The sequence below is a fragment of the Nuphar pumila genome, chromosome 13 (assembly GCF_984573655.1).
Source record: "Nuphar pumila chromosome 13, dmNupPumi1.hap1.1, whole genome shotgun sequence".
In the NCBI taxonomy this organism is placed as follows: domain Eukaryota; kingdom Viridiplantae; phylum Streptophyta; class Magnoliopsida; order Nymphaeales; family Nymphaeaceae; genus Nuphar; species Nuphar pumila.
Window position 1 is genome coordinate 36,231,027 of NC_143261.1, and position 19,887 is coordinate 36,250,913.

The window sequence follows — 19,887 nt, forward strand, 5'->3', positions numbered from 1 at the left end:
ATTCACCAACCAGTCTCAATCCAAGACCTGAACCAGGGGTCAAATCTCCATGGAAATTTATGAAATTTTACAGCGACTAACTAAGAAGAAAAACAGAGATTTTACAATTTACAGATCGGAAAAATCATCTCCGGTTAGGGACAAACCCTTCCGGCAATCTGAACTAAAATATATCACTCTTAACAGGGATTAAAACAGCTATTCCAGATTGAAAATACAGACATAAATAGCAATTTTAAACAAAAATCTCTGAAATTTTAGTGGTGAACAGTAGACAGAAAAATAACAATACTCACTTTTTAAAGATCATGAATCAGATCTGTGGTTTGGGATTTATGACTAACACAAGTCTGATTAGGGTTTCGGTAAACCCTAACGAGTTTTAAATTTAAAATCAGATTCTCTGAAAGAGGAAAAATACTAAACAGTAATAAAAAAATCCGAAAATTTCACAGCAGACAGCTCTATTCAATGTGAATCCATAGCACTTTACAGATCTAAAATCGGATATAAGATGAGAGAAATATCATCACAGCAAGTTACCTTCTTGATTTTAACCACGATTTTGAAGCTTTAAAAACCCAATTTGATGTCTGATTTTTTTGACAAGGTTCCCGAGATCCAAAACCTCTGATTTTTCTACAGTAACTCAATAAATCATGCATGCACTTCTTGGATCGTTCTTGCTGATTCTTGATGGTTCTTGAGGTTGAATCCATGGTTTAATCCATGAAGGGGATGACACCAATGGCTTGGTGCTTGCAGCTGCAATGGAGGAAGGTGGAGGTGCTGGAGAGGAGAGAGAGGCCACGAAAATTTGAGAGAAAAGAGCCCCCCTTTTGGCCCCCCTTAGGTCCCTTTTTATAGTTTTTCAAAAAGTCACTTAATTAGGGTTAATTAAGAGGTTTTTCATTTTTTTAGGACTCTTTCTAATAAATCCACTAAAGGCAACGATTTTTTGTGGTTTTCTAACCCTAAATGAACTCTAATTAAACCTTAATTAACACCTAATTAAACCCTAAAAATTCCAAATGTGGTACCACCTAGTATGGACCCACATTTGGTTTTTAAAACCTGAATTTAAAACCTTTAAAAACCAATGGTTTAAAACTTAAATAAAATGGATTTTTAAAATTGATTTTGACTCCTCTAAACCTCTAACCTAACTAGGACAATGACTAACCCTAGTCTAGCCCTGATTTACTCGAATATGGCGCCACCCCGAGTGGGCCCTACTTGAATTTTTTTTTTTAAAAAATGATTTTAAAACTTGAAATTGAGAAAGTTTTCAAAAGATTTTCAAAAGTAAACTTTGAAATTAAAATTTTTGAAATGGCATAGGGTCCTAACTGGGTCAGGACTCCTCTAGATATGGTACCAACTGAGTGGGTCCACATCGAGTTTTGCAAATTTTGAAATAAACACTGAAAATACCTTTGAAAAGGGGTTAAAATTAATAATTAAAATTCAAGATCTTTGAAAATAGAGTCTCAGGCGAACTGGAACTCCGTGTTAGAGTCCCGGATTTTTAGGACTCTGAAATTTTAGATTTTAAAAGCCAAATGAAAGAATTTTCAAAAGATTTTATCAAGAAATGATGAAATAAGTCAGAAAACACAGTCAGGGTTAGACTCCTAACTCGACCGAACTCTAAAATAGAGTCCTGAACTAACTGGACTCTGTAAAATGACCTAAATTTTGAAAATAATCGAAAAAGACTAAAAATGGAAGTAAAACAGACTTAAAAACTGACTCCTGACTGGATTAGGACTCTGAGACAGAGTCCTGATCGGACTGAAACTTTCAAAAATTTGAGAAATTTGATGAATAGAGGAATTCAGAAGCGACACCACCTCAATGGGTCTCATCTGTGAATTGAAATCGATTAAAATTTGAAATTGAAATGAATCCAGATTGTTTCCTTGAGAAAATATTTCGAAATATAAAGTCCTGGGGTTGGAAAATGACAGAGTATTGAATAAAAACCTAGGTTTTGAAATTGATTTTGAAATAAAGCTTTAAAATTCAAATCTGGATTGAATGTTTTGAAAACAGGAGTGTTGGATCTCGAAAATGAGATGGGATGACATGCAATGCTATGTAATGCAATGAGATGTGATGAAATGAAATGCAGAATACATGCAATGATATGTAATAATCTGTGATGACCTATGAAATGGACAAACACTGGATGAGGGTGAAAATTTGGGGTGTTTACAGATGCCCCTCTTTGCTACTAAGTCGGTTGTGAGCCGAGCTTAGTGGCAAAGAAAACATACCAAATTTGAACCATAAAAATGCCCCAGTTAGATGGGTCTGACTCGGTATGAAAGAATTTATTCAAATGATGATGGTAGATATGAAATAAGGAATAAGGAGAAAATTTTATTTCAAAAAGAAATGAGATTCAGGTTTTGCCCTTAACCTGGATGGGACGGGAAATACCTCGTATGGAACGAAGCTCAGGCTTAACCCTTAACCTGACCGGGTTGAAAATGGAATACCTCATCAAAGGAGGCTCAGGTTTGTACCCTTGTCCTGATTGGGTGGAAAATGGAATACCTCATCAAAGGAGGCCCAGGTTTATACCATTAACCTTATTGGGCAGAAAATGGACGGAATCCTCGAAAGAAGAGACCGTGATGAAACCTTCGGATTTCCGCACAATGAATCCGATAGGGGTTTTGCAAAAGGAAGTAAATTGGGGTCCCTAAAGTTTGAAAAGGGATTGATTTTGTGCGCCTCATTGCTGAGACTAATTAACTTTTGAAATTGCCTTTTGCTGGAATTGGTGGCTTAACCTCAAGCCGAAATTGGACTGTCTATGGTGGGATAGTGGGGACACAGGGAAGTGTGCGAATCTGAGAGCCCGCGCGCTTAGATTATACCAAAGAAGGGAAGGAATCTTGAAAACTCCCGTAATCAAGTCCTAAAAGGGATAACAACTGATGTCAGGATGCGCCAAAGATGAACCTCAAGCTCTCGCCTCACGTTAGTTTAGCTAGAAAATATTGTCAAAATGTTGAAAATTATTGTTGATTCAAAATAATTGAAAGTGATGCCCATTGTTTTGAAAGTATTCCCTCTTTTCTACCTGAAGTATTAACTCCGACTGAGCTTAACTCTGTAGAATCAAGATTCGAATTCAAATTGCTTGCGATTGGCTTTCTTTCAAGGAAGCTATCAATTTCCTTGATATGGACGGGAAAGAAAATATTCTTGATATTACGAGAGCTATTGGTGAAAGAATATTGATAAAAGAATTTCACAAAATTAAAGAAAATTCTTGATAAATTTGGCAGTCTGATATCCTGGGATTCTTTTCTCATGATGATCTTTCTGCACTCTCTTTTTAGCAGATTGGAGCTCTCTTGGATTTTTCGGGAATTACATCATCCTTCATTTTGGAGATGTCCTGACTTGTCTCTCTTTTTTTTTTTGGAAGGGTACGTCACAAACTCCTTCATCTCAGAGATGTTTCGATCCTTCTTTTCTCTCAAGGATTATCTTGATAGTTTATTGGCTCTTTGGTTGGAAGTCTCTTAATGATAGCAGTAATTAAATATCCTTTAGGGTTTGTCGGTAGGCTCATCACACTCGCCTTCATCTCGACGGTGATCTGAACTTTCCCTGGAAGGATCCGTCACAAACTCCGTCATCTTGGAGATGATCCAAATCTTCTTTGGCCCCGGGGGTCGACTCGTTTAATTCGCCTTCATCTTGACGACAATTGAGAGATCCCTTTTGCAGATATTTAATTGCAGCTTAGGTGATTGAGGAGATATGGAGATTGAGTGGATTTTTCTATATCACCCAGGATATTTTGACTGCTTTATTTTTCCAGAAAGGTCTTTAAAAATGTGCCATTGACTGCGATCAATATCAATCACTTATGGCTTTGCAACAACATTGAGTTTTCTTTACTGGCCATATCGCGGATTTATTCTTCATCCTTTTGGTTGGCCAATAGAAAGATTTTGAACTTTGAATCCTTTTTCGCGAAAGCTTTGTCCTTTCGGAAGTAATACTGAGGGTATTCTGAGGTAATAATTTTGTGCAATAAAGATTTTTGAAATCAACAAATATTTAATGACAAATTGACAAAGTTTTCTTGAAATCCTTTTGTGAAAGCGAGCAATTGAAGCACAACGCAACACATCCATGACAAAAATTCTCTTCTCCTTTCCCCAAAGGAGAAGATTCAGAAATTAGAATTGAGAATTACTCCTCTCTTCCCTGAAGAGGAGGTGTTTTCAAAACGAACTTTCGAAGAGAAATTAAGCTTTCGTCAAAACTTCCTAACATTAGGCTTCTCTTATGGAAAGGGGGCCGAAATTGGTGAGGTTGGTGAATTGGTCATGAAGAAACGAGTTCATCACACTCTACCTGAAAAGAGGGTCCTTCATGATGAAATGGCCTAGTCTGAAATTATGGGGCCACAAGGAAAGCAAGTCTCCGTCGAGTCTCTCCCTATAAAAAGGGTTCCTTGTGTGAAATTTGGAATTTTGTTTTGCAAACGGTTCACAAAGACATGAGTCCCTTTAAACTCTCCCTGAAAAGAGCGAGCTCCCTCGAACTCTTCCTATAAAAAGGGTCTCTCGCAAGAGAGAATAATTGAAATTGGGTATTGGGTGACTCAAAAGGGTCAAATTTTGGAAATTGGAATTTTGAAATTTGATATTTGAAATTGGAAATTGGAAATTGGAAATTGGAAATTGGAAATTGGAAATTGGAAATTTGGAAATTGATAATTGGTTGACCCGAAGGTCGAAATTGTGAATTGGTTTACTGAGAATGACATGGGCTCTATATGGATTCAGCCTAAGAACGACATTGGTTCAATTAAGAACAACATTGGTTTCGCAGGGGTTCGACCTACGAACTATCAATTCCATAGGAATTCAACCTAAGGATCCTAGCTTAAGAAGGAATGATTCCAACTTGTGAGCTTTGAATGGACCAGGTGCTAAACTGGGTTTTTGAGGGAAGATTCGAATCAGAATTCAATTCTTCAAGGAAAACTTGATGAATTGAATTTTGAAAGAAAATTCAAGTCAGAACTTGGATTTTCTAGACCAACTCTGAAGGAAAAGAAAACTCGAGTCGGAACCCGAATCTTCGAAGGAAAACTAGGTCCATTATGGAAGAAAAAGAAATCCGAGTCGGAACTCGAATCCTGAAGGAAAGGTAAATCAATTTGGAAGGAGAATAAATTCGAGTCGGAACCCGAATCCCGAAGGAAACTAGATTAACTAGAAGGAAAGAAGATTCGAGTCGGAACTCGAATCCTGAAGGAAAACTAGACCGGTTGGCAGGAAAAGAAATTCGAGTCGGAACTCGAATTCCGAAGGAAAACTAGATCAACTAGAAGGAAAGAAGATTCGAGTCGGAACTCGAATCCCAAAGGAAAACTAAACCGGTCAGAAGGAAAAGAAATTCGAGTCGGAACTCGAATTCCTGAAGGAAAACTAAATCAATTAGAAGGAAAGAAAATTCGAGTCGGAACTCGAATCCCAAAGGAAAACTAGGTTAACCAAAAGGAAAAAGGATTCGAGTCGGAACTCGAATCCCGCAGAAAAGCTTAAACTGGTGTGGAAGGAAAGGAAATTCGAGTCGGAACTCGAATTCCGAAGGAAAACTAGATTAACCAGAAGGAAAGAAGATTCGAGTCGGAACTCGAATCCCGAAGGAAAACTAAATTAGTGGACACTGAATTTTAAAGTGTACCAGTGCAAACACCGGATTTTGAAAATGTGCCAATACAAGCATTATGTTTTGAAAAATTACCAGTACAAATACCGGGTTTTGGAAGATTACCAGTACGAGCGCTGGATTTTGGAAGGTTACCAGTACGAGCACTGGATTTTAAAAGGTTACCAGTACGAGCACTGGACTTTAAAAGGCTACCAGTACGAGCACTAGATTTTGGAAGGATACCAGCATGAGCACTGGATTTAAAAAAAAAAAAGTACCCGCACGAACGCTGGGCTTTGAAAAAGTCTGACCAGTGAATACTGAATTTAGAGGGTTCGACCAGTAAAAACCAGATTCAGGAAGTTCGACCAGTAAAAACCGGATTTAGGAAGTTCGACCAGTAAAAACCGGATTTAGAAAGTTCGACCAGCGAAAACTAGATTCAAGAAGTTCGACCAGTAAAAACCGGATTCAAGAAGTTCGACCTGTAAAAACCGGATTTAGGAAGTTCGACCAGTAAAAACCGGATTTAGAAAGTTCAACCAGCGAAAACTGGATTCAAGAAGTTCGACCAGTAAAAACCGGATTTAGGAAGTTTGACCAGTGAAAACTGGATTCAGGAAGTTCGACCAGTGAAAACTGGATTTAAGAAGTTCGACCAGCGAAAACTGGATTCAGGAAGTTCGACCAGTAAAAACCGGATTTAGGAAGTTCGACCCGTGAAAACTTGATTTAGAAAGTTCGACCAGTGAAAACTGGATTTAAGAAGTTCGACCAGCGAAAACTGGATTCAAGAAGTTCGACCAGTGAAAACTGGATTTAAAAAGTTCGACCAGCAAAAACTGGATTCAAGAAGTTCGACCAGCGAAAACTGGATTTAAAAAATAGGCTTCACCCGAAGGTTGGCCGGTAAAAATGGTTTTGATAAAAACTCGGCCCGCAGGACGAACTTGAAAAAGGTTGGTGTTTAGAAAGCGCTTGATGATTGTAATGTGAGATTTTCAATCTTTTACCCTCACGCTGACTAGACAAATGCCACGAGTCTCAGAATTCATCCCTTATCCTAAATGGGTATTGGATTGATGCAAGTTGATGTATGCAAAAATGCAAATGAATGCATGCAAATGCAAAATGATGTAAATGAGTACACATGTGTGCAAAATGAGAGATTTGCTTGTACCTGCCTGCATACAGGATATTTTGAAGACAATTTTTAAAATAATGCCCCAGTGTAATGGGGGAGTAAAATATTGGATGAAAGGATAAATAATTGATATTTGAGGAATGTTCTCTGAAGATAACAGTGGAAAGATTGACGATGTGCTTCTTGATGAATTCGGGAGACACTCTGAAAGAGGTTACTCCTTGTAAAAAGACATTTTGTAAAGAAGGAGAAATACAAAAGATGATGCCAAACTATGAGGAAGATTGATAATTTTATTGATGAAAGAGATGAGACCATGCCATCCATACAAAATGACGAAAGCAAAATGCAAGAATGAAAGAGTGATGGCCTTGTCGCTCTTAAGTGGCTGATGAGCTGGTTGCTTTATCTTCTTCTTTGCCTTCCACAAGGATATTTTTAACGATATAGTCTTGAATAATATTCCTGAGAACGAAACAGTACTCGGTATCATGTCCCATGGCCCTATGAAACTTGCAGAATTGATCTTTAAATCTTCCCCTAGTGATAGGAGGATCATCGACTCTTGGGAGCTTAATCATCTCTTTGGCCAACATATATTCAAGGATTTCTTCACGTGGTTGATCTAGGGGAGTAAAGTCACGTTTAAAACTCCAGTTGTCGTGCTTCGACTTTTCTTGAGGTCTCGACCCTTGCTCAAAAGATCGCTGAGGTTGCTTATCATACTGGGGAATCGACTCACCTTTTTGCTCATTTTTGTTGGGGTTTGGTCTCCCTGGGCCAGAGCTGTGATCTTTCACATTTCCCTTATAATGGTTCTTGTTGTTGCTGGTAGAGTAGGTAAAATGGGTTTTCTTGTTAGATTCCTGCTGACTGCTGCTTTTGGTGAATATGAAACCTTCATAAGATCCATTTTCCATACTCAACTCAATCCATTCAACTCGTTCTGTCAGTTCTATGAAGCTCTTCGATGGAGATGTAGAAATCAGTCCCCTCAGGGGTTGCGAGAAGTTGCTCAGGATCAAAGATAGTGCGTGTCCTTCTGCTATTGGCTCACGCATCTTATTGCAAGCGGATCTCCATCTGTGAATGAAATCCCTGGCCTTCTCGTTTTCCTTCTGCCTCAGATTGCAGAGATGACTGAGAGTCGGGAGTGCTTCAACATTGAATAAAAAGCGCTCAATAAACAAATTGACCACTTTATCAAACTCTTTCAGCTCTATGGGATTAATATGCTCTGAATACCATTTTGCTGCAATACCCTCCAGACTGCGAGGGAAACAAAGAAATAAGGCTCGGTTATTCATCCTGAACTTGGAACACTCTGCAAAGAAAAGGGCGAGGTGTGACTTTGGGTCACCTGAACCATCAAACTTAATGAATTTCTTGGGGAGGTTATCGAGATCATCATCCCCATCCAGTGTATCATAGAAGTCTTCACTTGTAAAGACTCTTTTGCCCTTGTCACGAGCTTGAAGATCCTTAACCATCTTTCAGTTGTGACTGCGTAGGGTCGTCAACAGACTGATTCTTGGATTTGTAGGCCGACCCCTGCCCCTGAGTCGACCTTTTGAATTCTTGCTTGTTTTCATACTCTTTGTCAGTATCATCTGCTGATTCTGACTCATCAGACATTTCCTCATGGCGATTCTGCTTTTTAATGATTTTCACATTCTTGGTTGTGTGATCCCTATCCTTCTGTTTGGTCTGAATTTGCTCAGTACTGGCGTCAGCTTGCTCTGCCAGCATCTTGGTCATCATTTTTTTGAACATGACGTACATTTGGGGATCCATGTCATCCTCTGCTTGCTGACCCTAACTACGGGGTGAGTCCATTTCCTCTTCTGATGCGACTGAGTACGCGACGCCTTCAACTGATGTGGTTTTCTTTCTGGATCTTGTATGAACCATCGGGTATCACAAATTTTCTCTTGGATATTGCTGATGCTCTCTGCAGGGCAGAACTGATGGTTAGGCTTCTGAAGGAAATTTGGTTTGGAAGAAAATATTTGTTGAGAATTTTGGTAGACAATTGAAATAATATCCCATTACTAGGGATTGAGTCGTCGCTGGGATTACGACAATTGTGTTGCTATTCTTTGCAAGATAAACAACTAAAAATATGCCTTGTTACCTAGGCGAGGTCGTCAAACCAAAGTGAAATATAAAATAAAGGAATTTTATTAAGGGGAAAAACATGATTTTATCAATAATACACTTGACAGAGGGGAGGGGGACAGACAATTTTCCACCACTCTACAAAATCAGAAGACACACGAGGACCAAGAAAAATAGTAAGACTGACAAAGGAATCCCAGCCATATCTGGCAGAATGGTATGCTCCGGACCACTGATCTGATGCGAGATCGAATTCTGGCAGAACCCTCGCTAGTGGACGAATCTCTACGCACTTCTGCCTCTGAGGGAACTGCCTGACACACCGCTCGGGATGATAGTATGCGCAGAAGAATGGGCCAAGTAGTCTGAATCGCTTGCTGTAAGCATAAGTGTATCTGGGAGGTGATTCCTGACGATCAAAGTAGTCCCATACGACTTCTTCCTCCTGAAGGTTGTCGATCAAGAACCGGTATCGCGCAACTGGAAGAAGCTTCTCTCTGAATGAACTGGCTCGGACTGGCACATGTCGGAGGAACCAAGACTGCAAGGCATAGGTGCACCCTTTGACTAGGATCGACTCTCCGAGTGCGAAATGAGTCAACCCTCGGTATAGAAAAGCGAGTGCGGCCATGGCTATTGAGAGGTGGCTGGTCTGTCGACTTCCCCATCTCCTCATAAGCTGAACTATTCTGATATCCATGTAATTCCGTCCATCGGGAAAGAAAGCTAATCCCACCGTGCACAGAACCATCGCGTGCTGAATTCTCTCTTGAGCTGTTCTGGACAGCGAGCTGACTTCCACAAATGTCCCATGTTGTCTATAGATTTCGAGCAGGTCCACATATTCATTCCCATCTTCTTCAATCAGAGGCCAAGACTTGCGTCCCGTCATGCGAGCTAAGGCATCCTTTGGGTCCAGACCCTTGACATTAATCAGAAACTGTTTCTCCAATGGATCTCCAGGCTGACCGGCTGACCGGCTGGCTCGGGCAATCCCATAATCTCTGAAAATTCATCCATCAGTACTGTCATCTCGCCCCACGGAAACCAGAAGGTAGAAGTGCTCGGATTCCATCACTCTGCTAGTGCATGGATCAAGTTGCCGTTGACTGTCTGCTTTCCCACTGCGGACGCCAGTTCCAATCCACACTCGTCCAGATGGTCCGGAAACATACAAGAGAAGTTCTTGAACCATGAATAGTACCACCGGGGAAAGAAGGATCTGGTGCTGAGGACTCGATGTTCGGGAAGACTTTGTCGCACCTCGTAGGAGATGTGACCCTCAGGGAAGACTGAATCAAGCTGACTGGATGCCATCGGACTGGAAGACATGGAAATTGGAATAAGACTTGGGAAAATACAGGAAATTTGAGAAAAATGCAGGCAGGATAAAAATAAAGTAGGAAATTTGAGATCCAGAAGAAAGGAAAGATGGGAAATCACCTGGAGTTTTGAAGAAAGTAGAGGAATTTCATGAAAATCGTCCAGGGTTTTAATATTTCATAAAATGGAGTATTTGAAAATCGTCCAGGGTTTAAAACATGGACAGTATATGGACATGGATTGGAAATCGTCCAGTATTTTAGAAAATATGGAAAATATGGAAAATGAAAGGAAATGACTATAACATATTCAATCACATTCTGCACAAACAAATATGCACATACAGCATTCCCTAAAAGCTGACTCTAGATGCACAAATTTTGAAATAGCTGTAGGACCTTAATCCTAACTCTAAGGTTCAGATCAACTGTATCTAATCCAGTTATGCCTATATACTCAAGCCAAGGCTTGATGTACGTGGCATAAAATCAATTCCTCCGGTTCTAGGTTCAGGTTTCCCAACATCCTTGAGCACCTGCCGATATACGTTGGACTATGGCCCTTGGTACGTGGCAGGGGGGTTTTCACCCAAATAGGTGGCCCAGTTGTGAGGCTCTGTCCCGAACTATGGTTCTGGAAGAGAGCCTAGCAACGTGAAGACCGGGACAATATAGGTGGGGTGGTTTTTTGAAAAACATGAGCACATGCAATCAAATAGAAGGCTCTAAGTCTTAAAGAGATAGATTTTTGAAAAAAATTGAAGAAGCAAACATTGTTTTCATACAATTCCTAAATTGAGGAGTGTTGTATTAGACCTAAGTCTATGTGAGCATGAATAATTCTCCTCAATATGGTCCTACCAAACCATACCTAGTCTATATGCATTTCATGTCAGCTGGGTTCAAGTCTAGGCTCCTAGGTTCACATGATATCATAAAGCAAAACTGACATTCCATGGAAATCGATTTTGACAATTTGAACTAAGTAGAGCATTAGATTGATCAGGCAAAGACAGGTCCCATCACGGTCGCCAAACCTGTTATCATCGCAAAATTTTTAACTTTTTCGCCAGTCAAACTGACCTTTGAAAAGTTTTTGAAAATAACTCGCCTCCGTTTTAAAATGCGGGAAAATTCCGTAGAATGGGACTCGCCTGTCGGTACGAGGTTCAACCGTTCCTGCCACCTTTAAGAGGGGTAATTGAACCAAGGATCAATCTTATGCTCTACTCTATTCAACTTGTCTAAATCATATTCTAATTTCTAAATGCATATAGAATCAGGCATGTGCTATGAATTTTCAGAAAATGCACATTTGAAAACATGATGTTTGCTTTGAATGATTGAAATATTTAGAAAATGTAAATCTTGGAAATGATATCACATGAGAAATCGTGAAATGGGATTTGAAATGTACTTCTGAGAGAAGTAAAAATCAATTTTGAGGAATCCTTGACATTTGGTGAAAATCGATTCTGAGAGACTTTGGTTTCTCTGAATTCAAACTTTGAAATTGAAATTCTAACTTAGAAAATTTGAATTTGGAACTTGGGAAATACTTGAAATATCATTGGCAAATCCATATTCTTTTGAATAAGACTTAGAAAAATTCTAACTTCAAACTTTGAAATTGACTGCATAACTTTGGAAAATTGAGTTTTTGAACTTGAGAAACACTTGAAATATTCTTTGAAATTCAATGCTTTTGGGAAAATCGATTTTGCTATAAGACTTAGGAGATTTTGAGGAATTCAATTTCCTTGACTTGGATTTTGAATTGGAGTTGACAAATGCATGAAATGAATGAATATGGATTTGAGGAATTGAGAAATACTTTTTGTATTTTTGAGAAATGCAGTGCATTTTTGAAGTTAGCCTAAGAGTGTAGGCTGAATGTGGCTAATGTGAAGATCATAAATCTGGGTATCATTCATATTCTGACTATGGCCATAAATACGAATTCCACCAAGTTTATAAACTTCATAAAAGCTAGTGCATGTGTCATTCGTGTAGACCATGGTGAATTTGTAAAAATATGCATGAATCATCATCCATCACACATTAACATTATAAAAAAAATAAACTATATGCAATGCTGCCTAAGCTAAGCAGGAAATGTAAATTCTTATTCCAAAGTTTAATTACAAATTACATCACTATTGAAATTTAAATACATGAAAAATAAAGTCTTCAATGTACCTGCAAAACTAGAAAACTTGGTTAATGAATATATGTTGGTTTTTCTAGATTTATCCAACAATATCAGGAAATTGTTGGATTTTGCTAGATATAAGCCTTTTTGCCATGATTCCCTTAAATCAAAATGATAAAATATGAAGAAATAATAAAGGTAAAATATGAAATTTCGAAATTGGGGTCAAAATGACCAAAATACCCCTAATAACAAGACTATGGCCTTGAAATTAGGGTTTTTAGAAAGATATTTGGTAAAATGCAAGTTTTGAAATTCAAATGCAAATAAACTAGGCTAAGATATGATATGACATACTTAAACACATGAATATTAAGGTTAAGGATTTCGAAATTTAGGTCAAATGACCAAATTGCCCCTGATAGCAAGACTATGGCCTTGAAATCAGGGTTTTTAGAAATAGATTTTGGTAAAAACTTAGGTTTTATGCACTAAATGAAATCAAATGAGCACAAAATCAAACCTAAAGCATCCTAATATGATTATGAACATGATTAGATCCTAAAAATATATGCTTATGCACGAAAATTCAAGAATATCACAAAAACTGTGATTTTAGCAGTGTTTTTGGATCTTTCAGGAACCCGGTTTTGCAATTTGTTTAATTCAGCCATCAAATGGATTCCAAAATCTATAAAAATTGGTACCTGCACTTTTTATAACCCTAATGTCGAATTAGAATTATAAAAATAATTTTTTTGACATTAAATTAATCCGAAAATTGCATTAAACCCTAAAATATGCTATTTTTGACCTAATTCACCAACCAGTCTCAATCCAAGACCTGAACCAGGGGTCAAATCTCCATGGAAATTTATGAAATTTTACAGCGACTAACTAAGAAGAAAAACAGAGATTTTACAATTTACAGATCGGAAAAATCATCTCCGGTTAGGGACAAACCCTTCCGGCAATCTGAACTAAAATATATCACTCTTAACAGGGATTAAAACAGCTATTCCAGATTGAAAATACAGACATAAATAGCAATTTTAAACAAAAATCTCTGAAATTTTAGTGGTGAACAGTAGACAGAAAAATAACAATACTCACTTTTTAAAGATCATGAATCAGATCTGTGGTTTGGGATTTATGACTAACACAAGTCTGATTAGGGTTTCGGTAAACCCTAACGAGTTTTAAATTTAAAATCAGATTCTCTGAAAGAGGAAAAATACTAAACAGTAATAAAAAAATCCGAAAATTTCACAGCAGACAGCTCTATTCAATGTGAATCCATAGCACTTTACAGATCTAAAATCGGATATAAGATGAGAGAAATATCATCACAGCAAGTTACCTTCTTGATTTTAACCACGATTTTGAAGCTTTAAAAACCCAATTTGATGTCTGATTTTTTTGACAAGGTTCCCGAGATCCAAAACCTCTGATTTTTCTACAGTAACTCAATAAATCATGCATGCACTTCTTGGATCGTTCTTGCTGATTCTTGATGGTTCTTGAGGTTGAATCCATGGTTTAATCCATGAAGGGGATGACACCAATGGCTTGGTGCTTGCAGCTGCAATGGAGGAAGGTGGAGGTGCTGGAGAGGAGAGAGAGGCCACGAAAATTTGAGAGAAAAGAGCCCCCCTTTTGGCCCCCCTTAGGTCCCTTTTTATAGTTTTTCAAAAAGTCACTTAATTAGGGTTAATTAAGAGGTTTTTCATTTTTTTAGGACTCTTTCTAATAAATCCACTAAAGGCAACGATTTTTTGTGGTTTTCTAACCCTAAATGAACTCTAATTAAACCTTAATTAACACCTAATTAAACCCTAAAAATTCCAAATGTGGTACCACCTAGTATGGACCCACATTTGGTTTTTAAAACCTGAATTTAAAACCTTTAAAAACCAATGGTTTAAAACTTAAATAAAATGGATTTTTAAAATTGATTTTGACTCCTCTAAACCTCTAACCTAACTAGGACAATGACTAACCCTAGTCTAGCCCTGACTTACTCGAATATGGCGCCACCCCGAGTGGGCCCTACTTGAATTTTTTTTTTTAAAAAATGATTTTAAAACTTGAAATTGAGAAAGTTTTCAAAAGATTTTCAAAAGTAAACTTTGAAATTAAAATTTTTGAAATGGCATAGGGTCCTAACTGGGTCAGGACTCCTCTAGATATGGTACCAACTGAGTGGGTCCACATCGAGTTTGCAAATTTTGAAATAAACACTGAAAATACCTTTGAAAAGGGGTTAAAATTAATAATTAAAATTCAAGATCTTTGAAAATAGAGTCTCAGGCGAACTGGAACCCCGGGTTAGAGTCCTGGATTTTTAGAACTCTGAAATTTTAGATTTTAAAAGCCAAATGAAAGAATTTTCAAAAGATTTTATCAAGAAATGATGAAATAAGTCAGAAAACACAGTCAGGGTTAGACTCCTAACTCGACCGAACTCTAAAATAGAGTCCTGAACTAACTGGACTCTGTAAAATGACCTAAATTTTGAAAATAATCGAAAAAGACTAAAAATGGAAGTAAAACAGACTTAAAAACTGACTCATGACTGGATTAGTACTCTGAGACAGAGTCCTGATCGGACTGAAACTTTCAAAAATTTGAGAAATTTGATGAATAGAGGAATTCAGAAGCGACACCACCTCAATGGGTCTCATCTGTGAATTGAAATCGATTAAAATTTGAATTTGAAATGAATCCAAATTGTTTCCTTGAGAAAATATTTCGAAATATAAAGTCCTGGGGTTGGAAAATGACAGAGTATTGAATAAAAACCTAGGTTTTGAAATTGATTTTGAAATAAAGCTTTAAAATTCAAATCTGGATTGAATGTTTTGAAAACAGGAGTGTTGGATCTCGAAAATGAGATGGGATGACATGCAATGCTATGTAATGCAATGAGATGTGATGAAATGAAATGCAGAATACATGCAATGATATGCAATAATCTGTGATGACCTATGAAATGGACAAACACTGGATGAGGGTGAAAATTTGGGGTGTTTACAGGGTCTAACTCACATAATTCGTCTTCATCTTGACGACAATTGAGAGATCCCTTTTGCAGATATTTAATTGCAGCTTAAATGATTGAAGAGATATGGAAATTAAATGGATTTTTCTATATCACCCAGGATATTTCGACTGCCTTATTTTCTAAGAATGATCTTTAAAAATGTGCCATTGACCGCGATCAATATCGATCACTTTTGACTTTGCAACAATATTGAATTTTCTTTGCTGGCTATATCGAGGATTTATTCTTCATCCTTTTGGTTGGCCAATACAAAGATTTTGAATTTTGAATCCCTTTTCGCGAAAGCTTTGTCCTTTCGGAAGTAATACTGAAGGTATTAAGAGGTAGTAATTTTTTTTTTTGCAATAAAGATTTTGAAATTAACAAATCTTTAATGACAAATTGGCAAAATGTTCTTGAAATCCTTGGTAAAAGCGAGCATTTGAAGTACGACTCAACGCATCCATGATGAAAATTATCCTCTCCTTTCCCCAAAGGAAATGATTCAAAAAGGGGAAATAGAAATTACTACTCTCTTCCCTGAAGAGGAGGTGTTTGCAAAATGAACTTTCGAAGAGAAATTAAGCTTTGGTCAAAACTTACTAACATTAGGCTTCTCTTATGGAAAGGGGGGCAGTAATGGTGAGGTCAGTGAATTGGTCATGAAGGAACGAGTCCACCACACACTCTCTGAGAAGAGGGTCCTTCATGATGAAATGGCCTAGTATGAAATTATGGTCAAAAGGAAAGCGAGCTTTCATCAAAGCTCTCCCTGAACTAAGGGTTCCTTGTGTGAAATTGGAAATTTATTTTGCGAACGGTTCACTAAGACACGAGTCCCTTTAAACTCTCTCTAAAAAGGGGCTAAGTGAACAAAAGATAGCATGGGAAAAGAATGAGCTTCCTCGAGCTCTCCCTGTAAAAAGGGTCTCTTGCAGGGAAAATGATTGAAATTGGTATTGGGTGACCATAAAGGTCGAAATTATAAATTGGAAATTGGAAATTGGAAATTGGAAATTGGAAATTGGAAATTGGAAATTGGAAATTGGAAATTGGAAATTGGAAATTAGAAACAAAAATTTGGAAATTGGAAATTGGAAATTGGAAATTGGAAATTGGAAATTGGAAATTGGAAATTGGAAATTGGAAATTGGAAATTGGAAATTGGAAATTGGAAATTGGAAATTGGAAATTGGAAATTAGAAATTGATTGACCTGAAGGTCGAAATTGAAAATTGGAAATTGGTTGACCCGAAGGTCAAAATTGAGAATTGGTTAACCCGAAGGTCGAAATTAGAATTCGAAATTCATAATTGGAAATTGGTTCACCCGAAGGTCGAAATTGGATTTTGGAAATTGGGTGGCCCGAGGGCCGAAATTGGTAATTGGATGGCCCGAGGGTCAAAATTGGTATAGAGCTTGAATTTTGATGAATGATCAACACGAAGACTTAACCCAAGAGGTCGACTGACACGACCAACCAGTGAGACACTAACACGAGTGCTCAATCTTGAAAGAACACCAGTATGAATACCGAGTTTTTAAAATATGTCAATATAGACATTGAATTTTGAAAATATACCCATTTGAGCACTGGGTTTTGAAAAATATACCAGTTCGAGCAATGGGTTTTGAAAAATGTACCAGTTCGAGCACTGGATTTTGAAAATATACCAGTTCGAGCACTGAGTTTTGAAAGTGTACCTTGTTTTTAAATTGAGACTTGAATTTTATTGAAAGAGACCGACACTTTCAAAATATTTGGGAATTATGACGAGAATGATTGTCGAGGTCTCAAGATTATCCCTTATCCTGAATGGGTAGTAAATTTGATGCAAATTGGTATAAATCAATGCAAATGAATATGAAAGAGTGAAAATGAATGCAAAATGATGCAAATGGATATACATGCATGCAAAATGAGAGATTTGTTTTATCCTGCCTGCATACAGAATATTTTTAGATAAAAACCAGATTTAATTAAAAAAATGCCCCAGTCTAACTAGGAAAGAAGACTTTGATCATTATTGAAAAAATATATTGAAGAATTACAAAGGATAGAATAGAGGCTTTAAGTATAGATTTTTTTCAAATGTCGAGCATTGATGGGATCTGATAATTCCACACCGTCGACATTGATGAGCCGATATGAATTACGGGATAATGCTTCCTTGACAACATAGGGTCCTTCCCAATTCGGCAACCATTTGCCACCTGGTCAGTGCTTTTCTCTCACGAGTTTCCCTCTTTCTCTCTCCTCCTCTCTCTAGAATATCGATTTTAGAGAGAGAGCAAAAACTTAACCTTTTTATAGGTTTCTAGATTTTTATCTTACTTTATTATTATTATTTTTTTGTTAATCTTTTTTTGTATTTTTTTAATGCCCCTCTAAAGCCTCTTTTTGTTAGGGGATACAGTTTTAATAGCGTAGAACTCTATCTCTAACTACTCCTTTTTTAACTATTTTTTTTATCTATTTATTATTATTTTTTTATTTAATTATCCCCAACCACATTTGGGCATTTCTAGAGGGTGATTCCCCCTCTAGAATCTCTACATAATAGGTAGCCATATTCAAAAATAAAAAATTTGAAATTTATTAATTATTATTAATTTATTAATTATTTATTATTTAATTATGAAATAATAAATTTTAAGATTGTTCAAGAGGATATCTCCCTCCTCTGGGAGTCTTCTTAATATGGAATTTACTCAATTTATCCTTTAGATTGAATTCAAAACTTTAAATTGGTTGGATTTGGATTTTGAATATGGATTCAGATCTAAGATTCAAATCCATATGGATGCCAACCTTAACCAGATCCTAATTAATATGGTTCTTAGACTGAGTCCAGATCCATATCAACCTGGATCAAATAGATTAGATCAGATTCGATCTGATTCAATCCAGAACTGGTTAAATCGAGGCAGGTCATTTTTTAAAAATTCGATTTTCGGGCCAACCGTAGCCCGAATTTAGAAAAATAAAATTTCAATATTTTCAAAATTACGAGATGTGTCTAATGATATACTATTTGATTTTTGCCTTCGAATGTTGCCTTAATTTAACGCAAATTTTGCTTGATTTTAAAGGTTAAAAACAAAAAGGTTTTACAAATCTTATTTACCTTGTTTTGGTCTTGTCAATGGGTAAAAAACAAAAATGCTATCACTACCCACCATCATCCACCTGTCAAAAAACCATGCTAGACAAACTCCACCACCATAACCAAGTGAATTTTTTCTCATGCTTTCCAAACAAGTAAAAAATTATCATATCAAAACTTCTCATAGGCAAAATTTTATTTTTCTATGATAGCTTTTCTTGATTCCAAACATGCGTGAAACATTTAGGGCATGTTTGGAACCTAAAAAAATATTGGAATTTCAAAGTGTATTTCAAAACTTTGACTTTAGAATTGAATTGAAAATTAAAACTCAAGATTTGAATTTATAATAGAATTCAAAAATTTGAAATGAAAATAGAGAATTTGAATGAAATTTGAAGTTAAAATGTGAAATCCAAGAATATAAAGTTCAGAAATTCAAATTTGGAATTGGAAGTAAAATTTAAAACTGAATGAAATTGAAAATAAAAGGATAAGTCTGAAATTATAAATGGAAGTTGAAAATGGTTTTGAATTTAGAAATGAAAACTGTATTTTTGAAAGTTTATTTCAAATGTCACTTGGAATTTTGAAATGATTTGAAAAGATGGCAAATAATGATGCAAAATGATGAATGCATTGAAAGAATTTGTTTAAAATTAGAATTTTAAAAGCAAATTCCATTCTTTAATAGAATTAAAATGAGATTAAATTTGAATATACTCATGACTATGGTCACAAATATATTTTGATTTAATCTTCATTTAAATTCCAAGAAAGAATAAAATTATTTTTTGTGCTTTTATAGAATTTAAAGCAAGATTAAATTTCAATATATCCAGACTATGGTAACAAATATATCGTGATTTAATCTTTACTCTAAATTCTAATAAAATAAGAAAAAATATTTTTAAAAAATATGATGATTTTTAGAAAAGACCTAAAGTGCAGGTTAAATTTTATTTCATAAAAGATAAAAATCCTAAGTATTGTTCACATTTTGACTATGACCATAAATGTGAATCATTTACTTAGGATTAATAACCTTTTATTAGAATGGTGCACGTGCCATTCATGTTATCCCACAGTATTTTTTGAAGAAGTAAAATAAAATGAAATGCCATAAACAATTATAAGAATTTTAAAATTTGCAACTATATGCTCATACATTCTATTCTAAACAGAAAAATAGAAATTCTCATTAATATGAAGTTATTATAATTGAAATTGAATACTGAAATATTAAAATTCCTAATCTAGGAAAAGAAATCAACATCTTCTAAGCTTCCCTGCAAATTTGAGTTAGC